Here is a 20,531-nt window from a genome sequence, read left to right on the forward strand (position 1 = left end):
ATAATCCTACATTTTCTGTAAAGCGCGTTTTTAAATATTTAGCAGAAGTTAAATTCTAAGAGTTAATTTTAGCACGCATGATCACAACCTGGCCTTACACACCAGCCATCCTCACTGTCTTATATTGATTTTACTTGTGTTCTTGCTTACTGATTTTAGTGTTTACGTTCTCACCTCTCATCAGAGGTCGGCGAACTCACTCATTAGTCCACTCACTCAGACTCATTTGGACTCATACTCACGCGTGAGTTTGAGTTTGAGTGAGCGTGAGGCTAGTGTGGCATGGTGAGTTTGAGCTTGAGTGAGTTTGAGCCTAGTGATCCCGACTGAGTTTGAGTCCGATTGAGTTTGAGTACGCCTAAGACCTAGTGAATTCTGAGTCCATTTTGAGTTCTGAGTATATTTTGAGTTTCAGTTCATTTTTAGTTCTGAATACATATTGAGTTTGAGTCTATTTTGAGTAGCCTAGCAGGCAGCTATGGTTGGCTGTTAAGTTTCATGCGTCACTGTGGGCTCGGAATTCAGGTTACCTGGGGGTACGGCACCAATCGCGATCTGCATGATCGGTTGGGAGGGAGGGGTGTTAAATGCATAGCATTTTAGTAACTCACAATGTCACGCGGCGTTGGCGTGCCTTGTCGTAGTCCGCAGGCGCGCCTTGTCGTAGTCCGCAGCCAGGCCACTACACTATAAAAGAAATAACAGTTTCCGGCGCCCGGTTTCGAACCCGTGACGCCGCGGGCGGAACGCAAGGTGCCCGGCGCACTACCGACCGAGCCACGAAACCGACACAGATTTCGATGCACCGAACGCGCCTTCTATCCTTCCCTCATTTCTGGTTTGTTTCGAAAGCGCCACAAGTTGACCCGCGCCTCCGAAAGATGGCGACACGGGTCCCGCGATCGAGAGATACGACTTGCCGGCGCAACCCCTCGGAAATGCTGGGAATTTGATCGTGCCCCTCGCGAGGGGGATGTCTTTTTGTTGTTTGTTCGGACTGTCTTTTATTTTAGTATCGGGTCGATGCACTCTTAGAGGGGGTAATGCCGTGAACTATGTATGGGTGTGTTTATTTTAGTTTCTTGTTGAATTTTCATGGCCATAAGCACTTGCTGTATTACTAATTTTCGCGGCTGGGCGCGTGAGTGATAATTGACTGGTGAGTTCATAAAAAAGGGTTGTCTTAACTTTTCCTCCTGACGGATCCACTAAGATTGTGGGAAAGGGTGTTGGGAAAGCACAAGGTGGCGCTGGCGTGCTGGTTGTTCGCCTGCTACTGTTAACGGCTTGATATACTAGGCGTCACAAAAGAAGAGGTGAGAGCCGGGGGGAAATGGGGGCGGGGTCTGTCCTTTCTGCTGTTTCAAATGAATAAGCTGAAATGACTGGGCAGCGCCCCTTAGGACAGAATAATGACCACATTGGATTGGGTGAAAAGGGAAACTGATGAGGCTAAGGCGTGTAAGGTATCAAATGAAAGGTCAGGATTAACGGAATCACGCGGGGTAAATAAAAAAATGATTCCTGATTGTAGTCATCAGGCAGTCATAATGAGTCATAGATTGGGTTAAAATTCAAAATGACGCTGCAAGGGCATGTGGGGAATCAATTTCAAGGTCTCGATGGGGGGAATCATTCGGGACGAAAATGCGTTATGGATATATCATGACGTAGTCATGGTAAGTCATAGATTCGTTAAAATTCAAGTTCATGACGCTAGGGCGTGTGGCGTATCAAATTAAAGGCCTCGATGAGGGTAACCACGTGCTTCCTGATTATTATCATGACATAGTCAAAATGGGTCATAAATTAGGTTAAAATTCACAATGATGCTACTGGGTGTCCGGGGCATCAAATTGTAGGTTCTGATAAGGGAAATCACGTGGCAAAAAATGTGGTAGGGCTATATCTAGAGATAGTCATGGTTAGTCATTGATTTGTTTACATTCAAATTGATTCCGCTAGGATGTGATGAGTATCAAATTAATGGTCTTGATGAGCGGAATCACGTGGGAGAAATACAAAAATGCTTCCTGGTTATAACCATCAGATTGTCATGGCGAGTCATATATTGGGATAAAATTCGATGTGACCCCGCTAGGGCGTGTAGGGTATCAAAGTTACAGTCTTGACGAGGGGAATCACGTGGTACAAATACAAAAAGGCACTCCACAAGGAGCAGTGCTCTCCCCAATGCTATTTAATATCGCCCTAATCAAACTGCCACAACGCCTTCCAGCTCTTCCGAACACCAAGCATGCGCTTTACGCCGACGATTTGACAGTTTGGACGGGCACAGGCTCGTGGGGGGACATGGAAGCTCGCCTTCAAGAAGCGGCCGATGTGGCCACTGAGTACGCCAAATACTGCGGACTCTCGTGCGCCCCGCAAAAGTCTGAGCTACTCGTGGTCCAACCAGGAAGACCCAAGCGTGACCCACCTCCACCGGCCGAAATACACCTCGAGGGCCACACTATCCGCCCCACTCGTCAAATCAAGATGCTTGGGATGGTCTTCCAGCAAGATAAGCGGAACTGCACCCTCACAACTCGGCTGAAGCCCACTACGGACCAGGTATCCCATATGCAGCGCCGAATCATCACGAAGAGGCGCGGCTTCGGGGAGAATGCGGCGCTACGTCTCGTGCACTCCTTCATTATTTCCCGCATCACGTACGCGATCCCATATGCGCTTCTCAACAAGCACGAAGAAGAAAGTGTCAATGCAATATTTCGAAAATCATAAAAGCGCGCACTGAGGCTTCCCACAAACCCATCCACCTTGCTACATCTTCAACTCGGTATCCACAATACGTCGTCGGAACTATTTGAAGGACATCTCTTACAACAATACCGACGGCTTTCTCTAACCAACTCGGGCCGCCAGGTATTCTCACGACTGGGAATAAATACACCGGGCTACAATGGCCCACTTCTAGAGCCCCTCCCCCGACCTACTCAAGAACTCCTTAAAGTACAACCCTTGCCGTGTAATATGCACGCTGAGCACCACAGTGGATCAATATTCAATTGATTATTAGGGTTTATGCGAAAGCATTTATTGCAAATACCACGCAGCACAAACCTTGCAGCCTTTTGCATCTCCTAAGCTATGCCTAATTGGCAAATGTAACAAATTTATTCGTTCTAATAGTGGAATGTGAATTTATGGTGAGAAGAGACAACGTTAGCAAACAATATTCAGACAAGAAATAAGACTCGCGAAGTTTATTAGGGTAGTACTCAAGTACCCCAATTTGCTGCTTATCGGCAAGTCTCAACCGGAAAAACTTCAGAAGAACAGGAGAGACGTATTAGTTCACTTGCATTGTCGGCAATTGCGGAACATGTAATCGATTTTCTGCTCCATTGGGATGATTTGTTCACGAAGACTAAATTTATTATAAGAACCTGTACGCAGGCTCGAAAAAATGAAACCAACGCAAGATTTGCCTGTATTCATTTATAACCTAGCTATGGTTGGAATTGTTGTGAGATGTGAAGAGTAAGAGAAAGAATGCCCGGTAAAGTTCTCTTGAAGAGTCAGTGCTGCTGCCCCGAGCCTCAAATGCGTTACGTTCTACCTGCAAACGGCTAACTTTGTGGGCAATCGGACTGTTTGCAGACACCTCTTAGCACTGCAGAAACCTGTCGTGCGTAGCATGCGGCCACGCACGACAGGATTCAAACGCTTTCCTGCTCTGTTATAGATATCGGCCATCACCACCGCCTGCTGCTCGTGCGCCGTCTTGCTCCTGCCTGGGAAGAAGATAGGGGCTGAGCCATCGTGTCGCCTGTCTGACGTCACGGTCTAAGAAGAGGAAGCTGCTGGCGCAGCGCCACCGCTCAACATAAAAGGACTGCTCGCCCCTGACCCACCGGGATATGCGGCCACGCACGACAGGATTCAAACGCTTTCCTGCTCTGTTATAGATATCGGCCATCACCACCGCCTGCTGCTCGTGCGCCGTCTTGCTCCTGCCTGGGAAGAAGATAGGGGCTGAGCCATCGTGTCGCCTGTCTGACGTCACGGTCTAAGAAGAGGAAGCTGCTGGCGCAGCGCCACCGCTCAACATAAAAGGACTGCTCGCCCCTGACCCACCGGGATATGCGGCCACGCACGACAGGATTCAAACGCTTTCCTGCTCTGTTATAGGTATGCACTTGAACCCTTGTTTTTTTTGTTTTTGTTCTTTTTTTAATTTTTTCTGTGGCTGCTGATCCCCATACTGTTGTACTTGCCTCACCCTCCTGTGGTCTGTTGAGTCATGGGGGTTGACATTGCAACCTACAGGGTTCGTATCGGAGCCTTCAGAAACTGCTGCAGAAATAGGATAGGGGTTGCTGAACGCCCTCATGCAGAGGCCCGCCTACTCTGTGTCTTGTGCCCCAAGCCCTCTCTTGCACTATCATTCTGTCTAGCGCTGCTTTTGCTCTGTGCTGGGGACATTGAGGCCAATCCAGGCCCCAAAGTAGATGATGTGTATGCCTTGCTGAAGAATGCATTGAAGCCAACAAAGTAAACTTTGACGCCACTGCAAATACCTTGAAAGAAATATAACGAGATATTGCTGATATTAGGTCCCGAGTTTGCGCAGTTGAAAAAAATCTACCTATAGTACCCGAAATAGGCACTGGCGTCAAAGCAGTCAATGACACTCTTGAGGAAGTTAAAATGACTTTGTCGCGGACTAATGGTGGCCTAGAAGATGTTGTCGATGACCTAAATAATCGTTCACGCAGAAATAACTTGTTAATCAAAGGTTTAGTGGAAGTCGACAAAGAGGACTATGAGGCTAGCGAGAAATTAGTCAAGGATTTCTGTTCTACACATCTAAAAATAAACTTACAACCCGGTGACATTGAAAGGGCGCATCGAATCGGGCACCCTCGTCCCGACTTTACGCGCCCGTTGATAATAAAGTTCCTAAATTTCAAGACAAAGGATTCTCTCCTTCGAAATGGGCATAAACTCAAAGACATTGAACCTAAAATCTGGCTTGAGGAAGACTTCTCCCCTAAAATACAGTTCGCAAGAAAAATGCTTCGTGATTTCGCTAAAGCGAACAAAGAGAAGGATGACCGCTACAGCATACGGTATAACAAACTGAAGCTTAAAGGACACATATACTACTATGATGCGGTTTCTGCAAGAGTAGTTCAGGCAGACCCACCGCAAATGTGCAGCACGGATTGACAAACAGTCCGAATCAAGCCTATAAAAACAAAAGTACATAATTTATCCGTTCTTCTCGCTAATTTCCGTAGCATTATAAATAAGGTTGACTCGTTGCTTTCCGTAGGTCACGCATGCTCCGCTGATATCGTTCTAGGCACTGAAACGTGGCTCCGCGAAGACATATGCAATAGTGAATTATTGCTTCCACATTATTTCACTGGCTTCCGTAACGATAGAACTTCATCTCGTGGCGGTGGCGTGCTGATAGCAATAAGGAGCTCTTATCAACCTTCCCTTGTTGCCATTGATACCCCTCTCGAGCTGCTCTGTGTAAAAACCGAATTTGAAGGTTGCACGTGTATAATCTGGGTCTATTATCGACCCCCCGACAGCAAACCAGATTTTGTTGATCACCTTACCCATGTACTCGAATTAATTTATAACAAATTTCCTCAGTGTGTTTTGGTGCTTGGCGGTGATTTCAATTACCCCTCCATTAACTTGGTCACACCATCATCGCCATCATTAACTGTCGGTCTTGAGATATCCCGCTTCCTTCGTACGTTAAAACTGTTTCACCTAACTCAGTTGGTAACTGCACCTACGAGGGGCGAACGCATTCTCGACTTAATTTTTACAAACAATCCGATAAACGTTGTAGTCCATGTCCTTGATGAAATTAGTGACCACAGAGTAATACACTGTTCCCACCCTCTCCCACTTCCTAACAAGGAAACAAAGCCTAAACGCATACGTAATTACAAAAAAGCTGATTGTGAAAAAATTAACTCTATGCTAACTGAGTTTTCGAGCTCCTTTTCGAGTGAATTTAATAATCGTACAACTAATGAAAACTGGATAGTTTTTCGTGACTTCCTTAAGAAAATTGAAAATACGTGTATTCCAGTGGTTTCCTTCACATCACAAACAAGTGCTCCTTGGTTTACAAAAAAGGTTAAACAGTGCCTAAATAAAAAGAAAAGAGCCTACAAGAAGGCTTCGCAAAGCAACAGTGTCAGTACTTGGAACAAGTATAAAGAATTAGCTCGGGAGTCGGAAAAAGCCATTAAAGAAGCTAAGAATTATTATTTTAATGATACGCTGCCGCATTTGTTAAAATCTGATCCAAAAAAGTTTTGGCGCGTAATTAACCCCAAAGATACGGACAGTGTAATAACACTAAAGGACGCAAATGGTTGCATTGTACCCACCTCAGAATGTGCCCACGTATTAAACAGTGTCTTTAGTGAAGTTTTTACCGACGAACCCCCCCTTGACGAGTCCTGTACCGTCGCTCCTACCACAATAACTTACCCAAGCGAGCCTATCATCGTTACTGAAGTTGGTGTATCCCGTGCAATTGCTAGACTTCCGCTTCGCTCCAGCCCTGGACCTGACGGCTTCACCTCAAAGCTGCTAAAGTTAACAAGTCACGTATCCTCGTTTTTATTGTGCCTTATTTTTCAACAAACGCTTGATTCTGGGTGCGTCCCTGACGATTGGAAATCTGGTCATGTCAAACCCATTTATAAATCTGGTGAACCCTCATGTCCAAAAAACTACCGCCCGATTTCCCTCACATCGGTTTGTTGTAAACTCCTTGAAGACATAATTTACTCGCACATTATGCGACATCTCAATACTAATAAATTGTTATTCGATAATCAGCATGGGTTCAGGTACAAGCGTTCTTGCCAAACACAGTTGTTTGAATTAACCATGGACTTACACGACTCTTTGCACAAATTGGTTTATACAGATGCAGTATTTATCGATTTCTCCAAAGCCTTCGACCGCGTTCCCCACAAACGGCTTATGCAAAAAATAAATTGCCTAGAGTTAGACGTAAAAACTACCCGCTGGATTAATGAATTTCTATCTGGTCGCTCTCAAAAAGTAAATATAAATAATAATCTCTCCAGTTCTTGTGTTAGGTCAGGAGTACCTCAAGGATCAGTTTTAGGGCCTTTATTATTCCTGATATATATTAATGACATTGCGAACAATATAACATCAACAATACGGCTATTTGCCGATGATTGTATAATTTATAGGCAGATCACTACCACCGATGACGTAGCTATTTTACAAAGTGATTTAAATACCCTCGCAGAATGGTGCCACGTGTGGAAAATGGAAATTAATGCCGAGAAAACTAAGGTAATGACATTTTCTTCGAAGCTAAATACTTCATTTCATCAATACACGTTATGCAGTTCAATAATTGAACGAACCCATTCTTTCAAGTATCTAGGTGTGATATTTACTCCTGATTTAAACTGGACCATGCATATTGAGCACATAACAAACAAGGCACTAAAAAAACTTGGCTTTCTAAAGCGCCGTTTATATCTTGCAAACCATGTCACCAGACTTCGAGCATACATTTCCCTCATCCGTACAACCCTCGACTATGCTTTTATTATATGGAACCCTCACACAGCTATTCTGTCCGACTGTATCGAGTCCATTCAAAATAAGGCTGCCCGGTTCATTCTGCGCTCGTACTTGCCATACCAAAGTGTATCGGCATTAAAACAGATTCTTAATCTTCCAGACCTTAGCACTCGTCGTAAATTCTTCCGTTTGACCTTTTTTCACTCTCTTTATCATGGTGTTACATCTTTTTCATGTGCTCATATTTTTCCAGCCCATTATGTGTCCAATCGCACTGACCACGATCGTAAAGTCTCGCCCATATTCGCAAGAACCAAAAAGTACCAAAATTCCCCTTTTGTGCTATCCGTAAGTGAGTGGAACAAGCTACCCCGCGAGATTGTAGCGGTGGATGACCCGTCTAACTTACAATCTGCTCTGCGCAAATTTCTGAATGTGGAAAGTTCCGAGTGATACTTCTTGTGTGCCCTGTTGTATCTTGTGTGCCAGTGCAGCGTTGATGTTCGGCTGCCATGTGTACTTCTTGGCATTGGAATGTACTGCGGGTATGAGATGCGCTGTGTGGTAACTCCGTGTCGCTTCTTGTTCTTCTTCTTTTTTTTTCCTTCCTTTTTTTACGAATGTTTCTTTCACCCAGTTGTCTGTTCTCTCAGTGCGGTCTTTTTTATGCGTGTTGACGTATGCATTGTATGGATAGTATCCCCCCCTTTGTAATGCCTCTCGGGGCCTTTGGGGTATTCAAATAAATAAATAAATAAATAAATAAATAAACAGTAGCCTACTGTTCCTTTAGAAAAGTAGTACAGGTAACCTCTCCGAGAAAGACAGATCTTAAACAAAAGCAAGATCTACTGTTTATTGATGCTCAATTTAACCAGGTTTTTTTCCTTAACTTGTCCATAGGAGGAGCCGCCTTCTCCTTGTTCAACATTGATGACAGGGACACTTTACATGTCCATGGGAGGAGCTGCCTTCTCCTTTTTCAACATTGATGACAGGGACACATTACATGTCCATGAGAGGAGCTGCCTTCTCCTTGTTCAACATTGATGACAGGAATGCCCGCACTGCTCTCTCTTTTAGCAAGGCAAACTTCTTGCATGTGTACTCTGAAAAATGAAAGAAGACCAATCACTAATATTTGCCTCTCCATTATGGGCATAGCTAAGTTAAAACAAAAAATATTTCTCTGAGTTAAGTTCCCATAACTTGTTTTAGGGTCTAAGAAATGTAGGCACATTTGTGCAATACACCTGGAAATCCCTGATAATGAGTGGTGAATCACTTTTAAAACCAATCATTCTAACTTTTGTAGCTTTTATTTAATTGGTTCAAATGGGTAACCCTGATAAAGGAGGTGCAAGAGACAACGGACCGGTTCAAATCACAACAGGCCAAGCCTATGCAGAACTGTTTCATGCCAGCCTTTTTAAATATTGCTCCATTAGGTACCTCCTCTGATCTGTTGCCATGAAAAATTTGCCTTGAGACCAGATCAACTACAAATGCAACATCTGATCATGATCGTTCAGAGTAATCTGCTTTTGTCCAGCTGGCTTAAAATTCACGACAGTTAGCACAGCATGCAAAACGTGTCATGGCCACGTGGCAGCAGAGAACAACAGAAGACCAAAAAATTGGCAGCATTTCTGCTTCCTTGAAAGATGAGTCTATACCCCCCGAACAACTCTCTTCTTTATGCGCACCTAATATTTATACTCTTTCCCTTCCAACTTTCTCACCTCCCGAAGACGGAGGGGTTTTGCTCAATTCAAGTAAGTTGACCCCCATTCACACCGCTCGCTTGTCATTTGTGGGGAGTGCCTGCCTACGGCTGTATCTATTCTCTGCTTGGAGTAGCTCAACCATTTTTTGTTTTAATGTTGGCTTTTGTCGCACCTCTCTGACACTAGGTTTAATGCATCATTTGTTTATTTGCCGTAATCAAAACCAATTCAACACGTACTCAAGTCTGGACTTCTTGATTACCCGCTTATGTTTGGGCTCAAATATGCCCGCGGTTTCCTTTGCACCAAGTACTTCGGCATGTGTAGGTTTATTTGAAATAGTTTTTCCTCTACATCCAATGTCTTTTTCAAGCACTAATATTTCTCAACTTTTTTATAGTGGGCAGCTGGCTTGATACACACAGACAGGCAGACAGACCAAAATTTTTGTACTCCGATAGTCCAAGAAAGACTCATCTTTAAAACTAAGCTACCAAAATGTCACTGCAATAAGTCGCTTTGTCTACGTACGGTAGAGAGAGCAGTCCACACTCCGTCTGTTGCCACAGTGAATGCGTGTTAGGTAAATAAATATCACAACCTAGTGCCAAAGCTACATGCAATCCACTTTGCTTCTTCAAGACAGAAAAAAGGCAGCGTATTGAGCATGACAGGACGTAAAAGCGCACAGAGACGTCTGCCCCCGAGAAGTGCATCGGATGGTGTGGGGATGTGCTTTGTTACCCACTAGCCCACCCCGGTTAATTTTGATCCCAGGTGTCCTTGTAGCAACTTTTTACTAATGTTCCTAGACACCGACCTAAATTTCTTCAATCAAACAGAAGTGCAAATAGTTTTACAACAAAAAATTCACTGCCACCCTCAATAGCATTGTGGAAGCTTTACACCAGCCACTTTCAAGCGAAAATAAATGCTGCAAATACAGTTTCAACTAGTTAATATCTATTGACACCCTGCTTCCCCGAAATTTTGCATTCGTGTGGGGACCATGAAAATGCATTGATAGGGTCTTATATCTTGAATCAATTTGGTTGCTTAATTTGCAATTTGTAACTGTTATTTTGTCTTCTTTTTTCTTGTTATTCGCCGCTATTACGCAGCTATGCCCACTCTAAAATAAAACGTGCTATACTGCTGACTCACATGGCATCCAAATGCACTTCTCACATTCAGGCTTGTACGTACAAGTTAGCATAGCTTGTTTCCAAGGCATGGCAGAGCCTAGGCACCGTGCACCAAAAAGTAGAACTTTACCTATGTGCACTAACTGGAATCACAGCTAACAAACACAGAAAGTACACGTGCCCAAATAGGTACCACACAAAGCAAGCTCACAGACGAGCAAGCGGGCACATGCTCACTTGAGTGTCTTCAGATTGACTTGCCTGAGATACACCACAGAAAATGAACGCAAACCAAAAACGCAAAAATGAAATACTGGATGAGGCCATAAAGAGTGCAGTATTAGGTGGAGGGAGGAAACCAGTAATGGTTTTTCCTACTCCACTGTGAGGATTTCCAGTCCCATGCAAGCTGGTGTATCCATCAGCACATGTGTTCCCAAGCAAACTTTAAACGCTTTTATGACCAGTGGGGCAGGAGTGCACTGGTCAGCTGTCAAAAGCATGTCGAATGGTTGGGCCCCTACTGCACCAATTCAAAACGTTTTTAATACAGCGACATTATACAAACGTCTCAATACCTTGACAATGCAGTGATAATGGAAACCAATTGTAGCTCCTGACTTCAGTACACCAAGTAGAGCCACTTCTTTAGTAACCGAATGAGAAAACAATATATACTCACTGACGACGCCGTTGACCCTGATTGGGTACAGCTGAGGTTCGACCGCCTTTTCTTTGTGGGCATTTGACTTCTTACCCGTTATAGAGGTACCAGCCAGCTCTCCTGGCTCGGAGAGTTGCCGAAGAAGTTCCCGCGCGTACATTGTCGGGCAATTCGAATGGCTGATCTCCAGCATCTTCAAGAGGGGACTTCGGACAAGGAAGCCCCCAATGTCCGTGTCGCCTTCAAATTCCTGCAAATAAAATAAATTTATTTGTGTCACAAATAATATTTTGCTTCAAATTACATATTCCTGATATAAATGAAACGTATTAAAAAAAATTGAGAATACTTCGTGAGGATTACACTTCTGCAGACCTGCCAGGTTTGCCGGGATTGCGTTAGTGAGATCTGACTGGGTGGAGAGGGGGTAGTAGACACAAAACAATGGGTAATTTTACACACACTTTTTTGTTTATTTACAACATAGCAGGAAATGAACTGTTTCTTCAAACTACCAACAGGCTATATAAAATGTTCAACCATGTGACACTTTGCCAAAAGAACGTCGGCAAGGGTTGTGTCAGACATGGATGATCGGACTGGGGGCGATTTGTCTTTACTAAGCCGAACTGACTTTCACATTCAATGTTGCTGTGTGGCATGGACAGGATTATTATTGACAGAATTCCAAGCAATACTGCTGAGATACGGTCAAACTTCAGGGGTATGTCTGCACCTTTGATGTGGGAAATGGTGTTCCACTGGACATCAGCTTGCTCCTCTCAATCTCCAGAAAGCCACACACACAAAATCATCTCAACCTATTTGTACCATATCGAGGAGTATTTTAAAGGGATAAAGTTCACTCATGAGGTACAATTGAATGGGTTCATAGATTTGAGGTGTGCACCTGCGGTGAAAGCCATGAGCACATATGCTAAGCTTCTCAACCTAGGTATAAACAGAGAATTTGGAATTACAATTTGATGTCATGAAAGCTGATCAAGCACAGTATAGTGATAACTGTCTGTGTGGCTCCCTCGTCAAGTCGTGTATCTCAGTGCCCCCGAAAGCATGTAAGTGGCCCGCCTGTCATGTTTTGGGTTTCCTCAGGAACTGGTGGCGTCTGTCGCTGAAAGCCTCATCAAAGCACTTAAGACTGGTAGCGGTAGCGCAAGTACACCAGCTGATGCAGGCGTGCCCTGCTGTCAGTGAGAAGAACGGGCGAGGTTGCTCAAAATAACATGCCACCAGGTTCATCCCGAGCAAAGGAGTCATCGTTAAGAGCATTTCTTTGCGGCAAATGCTACGAGGTAAGACGGGGCAGCGCATGAATGACTAAGGGAGCTTCCAGCAGCAGTGGCTTCACTTTGCAGCAAGAGCCCACTTGGTGAGCGATTTGTACACGGCGCAGCATTTGATGCCACTCGTGTTTCAGAAGGCATGCATGACCAACCTAAAATAGATCTGTAAGGCTTTTCACACGAAGGCAGGCATATCTGTGAGCGTGCCATCTATTAGCCTCGTCTTGTTAATGTTACCACCAACCGTTACATGCCGCGAGTGTCCTGTGTGCATCTTTTCTAGTCCATGCCTCATTTCTGCTGGTGATAAGTATTCAACTCCAGAAACTGGCCAAGAGCGTAGACGCCTACAGACAAATCTGTAAGGCATCCGACATGTCATCAAAATGCAGAGGTTCGGTCCCCACTCTGTATGAGGGTTTTTCTCCACTTTCTTTCCTGACATAGTATTAAACTTTGCTAACTTCACTAACCTTAATACAAAAAAGAAAGTCAACCTGTTCCCCTGTATTGCACATGGCCTTGCTTGCAGATGCTTGCAACACATGTGATAGAACTTGATGCTATGCAGCAAACCAAACGCAATCAAATAGTGAATTTTACTCTTCAATCTGGAGGGGCAACTAAATTCCATAAATACTAACAAATTCAGTACAGACTAAGTTAATCAAAACGAACCAGCAGCTGGCGACTGATAACAGCCAAACATGGACCACCTGCAGTTGGATGAGCTGCTTTGGAAAGACCAGTACAGCAAATAACCTGCCACCAAAAAAATACACCTCTAGATTGACAAGCGGAATTTTCCATGAAAAGCGTATAACTGGCAGCTATTTTTCACAATGCCCGTAACCCTTGCATGGTACATGAGTATGCTGGTAAGGAGCACATGGGACGACCACTTCGGGTTCAAGATGCATAAATACGTCCTGTAAATGTTTGAAATTTGATATGGAATAATAAACACAAGCTCAAAAAGAACAAGAAATGATTAAAATTTAGCTTAATGCTTCTTCCTTATTGTAAATTGTAGCGCAAATTGTAATCCGGAATCAATAGGCCATGTTTGGACCAGTCTGAGTGGGTTATACGAATTTGTTTTGTATAAAAATATTCGAAAATGCTGCCCTGCTCTCTGCATCCTCACCCATTTTCTGGGGCGTTTTCATGTGACGTCAGCAGAAAATGACAGCGTCAGTCGGGCCAACGTTTATTCCGGCGGCCGCCGACGAGTTGTCGCAATTCATTCACTCATTGAAACGAAGCCAGGACAAGTTTTTGAATGAAAGATTGTGCGTTTCTTTAGTTTGTTAGTTTGTAAACTGTATCAAGCTCCAAGTCCAGGTCGCTGCACACAAACGCTACGCAAGTGCTAAGGCGACGCTTCGCTGACTGGTACGCTATTAGGAAAATCTAAGGACACTTGAAGGCGGGAGAAGAGTCAACAAAGTTACTATAGGTACTAAGGAAATAAAATACACTGAAACATTTACCGTACAGCGTAAAAATAAGGAGCAGGAAGCACTTTTTTTGCGCTGGGTGAACAAGCACAGCGGTCAGCAGAACGACCACACATCTACGAACGCTTTTCTGTCTAAGAAACAGAACTGGTAGACGTGGTATATTGTGCAAATTTGGCGGATGCTCACAGTAAAAGCGCAATAGAACAAATAGTCATTTAAGTGCTTGAAATGCTAAAAAAAAATAAAAGTGTACACTGGTTATACATTATATACCTTATATTTGTAACACCGCCAGCGCTGGCCCGTCGCTGAGTGGTCTGGAGCGCTAGGTATGTCATTTCACAAGTCACAAGTTCGAATCTCCCAGGGTAAATTCTTTGTAAGTTGATTTTTTTCATTTCCGGCCAATGTTTTCAATACTGAATTCACCATTTTTGGGCCGTAACATTCACTGCTCAACGAGCAAATTGCACAATGCGCGCGGACTGACACTGACCCGCTAGCGAGTTCTTGTTGGCGGGCTGTTGCCATAAGCAGCGACTGCTTGCGGGCAGTGGGCACAGCCCGGAATCAGCAGACCCTTGGCCTTGTGCAAACACGCTTTTTACGATACAGGCATGAGTCAGGCAACCTCCAAATATGGGAGAAAAGCGAATGGCATTTGAGCGTCTGCGAGGACGCGGAGGGCATTAATCCACTGCGTAGATTCCGGCTGGTGATTGCTACTATTCCAAGCCGCCCTGGGAGGCTCATCTTAGGTATTTTACAGCCGACAACCTGGAAGAAGCGCGGTATGAGGATTACTGACATATCGAGAATGACTATCCAACGATGTCGAATGTCAAGCATGTTTGTAACATTCCCCTTCATGGGTCGAGTTCACTAAGTAGTCAAACAACAGTCCGGTTCCTGCCCTTTTACCTCCTCTTCTTTTTTTCGCAGGACATGCCATATGGTTTTTTTTGTACAGCAGTAACATCGCGCAGTTGAAACGGCACTTCCATGACTGCTGCGGCTGGCGGATAAGTGCCTACGCACAAACGTTTGGGATATTGTGAACAGACGTTCTCCCTAGTCGTGACCAGCCTAACGGACGGCTTTGTCTCCGCGCATATCGTCTCAGTGGGATGGTCAACGAGCACTTCATCCTTCCATAAAAGGGTGAGCCTCAATCGCTTCATGTCAGGACGGGCTAGGATGAAATTAAACTTCGCGTCGTCTATTAGTAATGCTTCTACGAGCACTTTACTTGATGTTGTTTTACAAATCCGAAACCGAAACTTGCTTCAATTTTAACCTTGGACATCGTCCAATCCTGGTGCAGCTCCTCCCGACGTCACAGCCTTTAGTTGTTGCGGCAGCCGCAGAACACACGTAGTAGTTTTTTTTCTTTGGTGCATTAGAAAATAAATACCCACTTATTAGGCGGAAGAAAAATGAAAAGTGTGTTACTTTGAGCCAGTCTACGCAGTGCAAGCAAAAGCAGGAGCTTGACAAATTCACTTCTGTGTCCCTTTAAATAAACCCTCACGACACCATAAACATCTCACTTGAATGGCTGGCAGTATCCTACCCCTCTAAATTTCGGTTTATTTTGCATGATGGCGCCATTCGCGAGGACAATTTTCAAAGGCAGTGATTTCAAAGTACGCTTTTCTTATCTAGTAACATGATGCACCCAGGGAAGCGGCCACGTTACAATAAATCTGGGCCCAAAGGTGCAGTCCCACAGGAATATTCCATTCATCTATTACCAATTACATCTATCGAACACTACTGCCCAAGCAACTCCAGAAAGGGTTCCGTTCTTGCTCAGGTCACACTCAAAAGTCACACTCAGAAGGGCTAACTTAAGCTTGACTGAGCTAATGAAATGTTTCATGTCAGATGAGAAAGCATACAGTAAAGGTGGTACTGTAACCAAATTCTCTTTGCTGCGCCAGTTATTGCAGCATAAGCCACTCATTGTCTTACTGAGTGTAAAAGAATAGTGCTATTTTCAGTTGAAGCTAAGGGCCATATTCAGAGTCACTCCTACACTACATTTTCTCTCTCCACTCGGACGAGGAGAGGGTTCCGCAATGCCTATGGACAGGAAAATCACTTTCAAGGATCTCCTCCCTGGTGCTCGAGAGTTTAGGTTCGTTTAAAAATAGCAGGTTAAATGTATCATGTTCACCATAGCACCTGGCAGCTTTCCCCACGAACTAATACTTCTGTTAAAATACAGCATACGCACAGAAAAAACTACTATTCCACAACCCACTGCTTGATGTCACCTTCGCCCCGTTCCCATTCGTCACGTAACTAATGGACTCAGCCAGATATAAAATGCCATTTTGTGACATAGTAGCAGTGTCACCAGTTAGTTCGTAAATGAATGTTCATCATTAGGGCCCGAGAAAACATTTAGTTTTGTGTTTGATTTTTCTGCGGAATAAATAATATGGGCTTTCGTACGATACCGTGAGAGACGCTACAACGGAATTTCCCTCAATAACACTGTTGCTGATTAAAAATACTTTGCAGGGTGCGGATAGTGTGCCAGGACATCAGTTCACTAAGATACATTGCTAGCAGTCAGTGTTTCACTGCGTTGTGCACTGCTGTATTTTTCGTACATGATTTATCAATTTCAATTTCGAAATTTATTCAAAAAGTACAAGGTTGTATTAACATTGTGGGAATTTACAGGAGGAGGTCCCAAGGTTTCCGAACCGCAGGCCGGACCTCCTATGCTAGATCTTTTGGAGAAAACAAGTTGTAAGCGCAAACAACCAGTATGTATTGCGTACGTTATACAAAACTTATAAAACATCGTGTAAAAATGGGATATTAAAGAAAATATAACACATTGTGGAAAAAAAGGAAAATTGTGAACAATTAACAACAGAACAAGCAGGGAAAGATGTCACACAAGAAAAAATATTTCTAGGAGTTACTGGTGAGTAGCTAAGAACATCTTCAATTTTTTTTTTAATGGTTGAAGCGAGCTAACTGTCTTTATTTTCAATGGTACATCATTCCAAAAAGAAACAGCAGAAAAAAGTAGACTAAATTTGCCATAGTTAGTTCTTACATTGGGCAATAACAAATTCTGACGGGAGGAAAATCTAGTGCAATTAAGGTTGGTAAACATGTGTTGGGGGAAGGTGTCAAGATCTAGGAGGCTATGCAGCACTTCAAAAAATAGAACTCCAACGCTATACAAATACATCTTTGGCAAATGTAATATATTAAGTTGAGTAAAGATATGAAGAGATGGTGGCGTTTTTGGGGAAAACGTTATTATACGCATTGCTTGTTTTTGAAGTTTTTCTAATGGTGAAAGGTGATTTTTATACGATCGACCCCACGATGTGATGCAGTAGTTCAAGTGGCTATGCATAAATGCATATATAAATCTAACAGAGTTTTCTTGCTAAAGTACAGTCTAGCTCTAAGAAGTGCTCGAATGCCAAATGATATTTTTTTGCAAATGGAGGAGATATGGCATTGGAACTTTAGGTGAGTGTCAACAATAACACCTAAAATGGGTGTTTGGTTCCGCACTAGAATGGGATTGAGGTCTATATGGAGGCAAGGATTTATTTGCAACTATTTATTCGGGGAGTGAAATACCATAAGGGACGATTTGGACGAGTTAATAGATAGTTTGTTATTAGCACACCAATTTTCAAAAGAAGATAGGTCATGTTGCAAGTCAGAAATTAATATCTCTGCATCAGGATTGTCTGAAAAGATGGTGGTATCGTCGGCGTATAGAATGCATTTCGAGCGCGTGAGCGACTGTGGTAAATCATTTACGTAAGTAAGGAATAACAGTGGCCCTAAAACAGAGCCTTGAGGGACGCCTTTCGTGTTAAAAGCAGAGGACGAAAAAGTGCCATTTACGCAAACAATTTGCTGTCTATCTGACAAGAAGCTTTTGAACAATTCAAGGGGCGGTCCAGCTATTCCGAATAACTGAAGCTTAGTGAAGAGGATGTGGTGATCAATACTGTCGAATGCCCTCGATAAGTCGACGAATACCGAGCCAGCGTAATTTCCTTTGTCAATGAATAATTTAATACTATCGACAAAACATGCCAAAGCTTTATCTGTTGAAAGGCCAGGTCGAAAGCCGAATTGACTGGGAGTTAGTATATTAAACTTTTTATAGTGGTTAGACAGTCTCCTTTCGATTAACTTTTCAAGCACTTTGTCAAGAAATGGGAGGACTAAAATCGGTCGATAATTTTCTCTTTGATTCGGATCGCCTTTTTTGAAGACCGGAACAACTTTAGCCAATTTAAATATGCTTGGGAACACACCGGTTTTAAAGACAAGATTGAAAACAGAAGTTAAGATTGGAACAATGAATGGACAAATCAATTTGATGTGTTTCCCCTGAATTCTATCTAAGCCAGGACCAGTCGCTTTCAGCCCTGAAATGACGGCTTTCATTTCCGCAGGGTTGGTAGAAGTAAGAAAGAATGATTGTGGTTGGCGAGCAAATGTGGCGTATGTGGCGAGCAAAAGAAGAAGGGTCAGATGATTCTGTAGAAAAATGTTGATTAAAACAGTTCGCGATATCACGCGGTGCTGTGACGACCGAGTCGTTCCATGTGAATTAGGCCAAGATCTAAATAATCTAATCAAATTCAACACAAAAGGTCCAAAATGAACAATGTGACCTCACACACAACAAAGCTCAAGGCTAATTGTGTGGTTTTCACCCATTCAGACAGTATGCTTCACAACTCACAGTGAAATCAGACTGTCTTGATTTTCAACTATTTAGCCAAACCAATAATGCTCACTGGCTAACCAAATTTGCCATTAGTGTTAACTACTATAATTAATTACAGATGACTGTACATGGTTCCAGTGACGGCTATGTCGGCCATGGCTTTGCTAAGCAGCTCAGCCGGTTGGGTAGACGGCAAAATGGCCTTTTCTGAATGCAAGTTGTGCAGAGAGTCTCAAAGTGTGAGCCGGAGGAAAAACGCACAGAGGAGACTATAGAACCTAGGACAGTAACGTTAGCAAGTAGAGACATAACACCAAATACCAGTGCTAGATGGTGTTCACCCAGCAGATATGGACAGTTTCTGCTGTCTTGATGAAAATCTAGACACTTTAAACTCCCATCTCCAATGGAGTTTAAACCTCTGCACTACACTGGCATGGCTGGTAATGACCAGCGTTCATAGGGATAAATATCAATCATGCGTAGGCAAGAACATTCGGCTTGCCAGGAGACAGTGCAAGCAAAACAAACGGATGGTGTACAAATGCCGGCTGCAGGCAATGTATCGCCCCGTTTTGCATTAATATTGGCTATTGCAGTCTTGTTAGTGCCAGCTCCACTCAAAGTGGAATCGCAAATACTTGCACTTGAAAAAAGACGTTTATCAAAAGTTGAAGCTGCTGTCTTGCAAACCTCCTTTGCTTGCAACCATACCAAAGCACTGTTTCATTAACCCGACGTAAATGCAGGAATATCTGTCTCACAAGAGCATAGTCTTAACTGCCATGGTGGTTATTAACGCTACGCTTAATTTAGGAGTAAGGTAATACAGAAAAACAATTTTCCGTAATACACAGTTATCTGTCATGCTTAACTGACCCCAAAATTCCTACGAGCAAGCGAGGGAAATCGTTACTGCGAAATTTAACCGGTTGTCAGATGCGATGGAGTAAAAAAATACATAACAGGCTCGAACCACAAGACCTTTGTTGGCCACTCGCACGTGCATTAATTGCTGAATAATCTTACAGCAGATTAACCAACAATGGCGTGCGGCTCAGACAGACGAACTGATGGGGACGCAGGGTATTTTCGAGACATCGTCACCCACTTCTATGTAATTGCTCTTGCATTATTTCCGGCTTTCTTATAATATTTATACTACAGTTTGCTTACACAAAAAAAGCAAAACAGCTTACTTTGCGTCGAAGGCCCGCGAGGAAAGTCATATCACAAATGTTTCGCCGGTACCAACCAGCCTAAGACGAAATTCCATGCGATGAATGGGCGGAAGCTTTAGAAGCACGTGCTATTTTCCTCAAAAATGTGTACATACATTAACCTCGTCACTGCGACCAGGAGTGGCAGTGCCAGAACCTTACTTTATCTCGACACTGCAGCGCTTCTCCATCTGCTACAGAGTACCTGTTGGGAAAACAATCAAAGCAACGGGCAAAGGCACATTTCCCTCAGCGCAAAACAAAACTGCTTTTTCAACATAACAAGGGACACATGCGCAAAGGCAGATTTCCATAAACGAACAGACTTTTCGATATAACGAAAGCGAACTCACCCACTGCCACGATTTGCGCCGAGTGTTTCTCGTCGTTCCTGCGAATCGACACATCGGCGCCCACGACACCAGCATCCTTCGGGTTCTGCAGAATGGCGGCCCGTACCTTCGTGTCTACAATATCTTGCACCGATACCAAAACGAAAATGCGAGCCCGACCCGTCTTCAACCACTTCACAAGCACGGTGGTCATAGCTGGCTCTTGTGCCCGACAAATACACAACAAAAATCGCCTAAAATCAGCGGGATTAGGGAAGACGGTTGCCGAAGAATGCTTCCTGTGATACTCCCGGCTCTCTTGCGATCAGCCATATTCGGTTCAACAACCCGCGACACCGCGACACTAGC

The sequence above is a fragment of the Haemaphysalis longicornis genome, unplaced genomic scaffold, assembly GCF_048455015.1.
Source record: "Haemaphysalis longicornis isolate Haplotype H1 unplaced genomic scaffold, Haemaphysalis longicornis Haplotype H1 scaffold_14, whole genome shotgun sequence".
NCBI classification, from domain to species: domain Eukaryota; kingdom Metazoa; phylum Arthropoda; class Arachnida; order Ixodida; family Ixodidae; genus Haemaphysalis; species Haemaphysalis longicornis.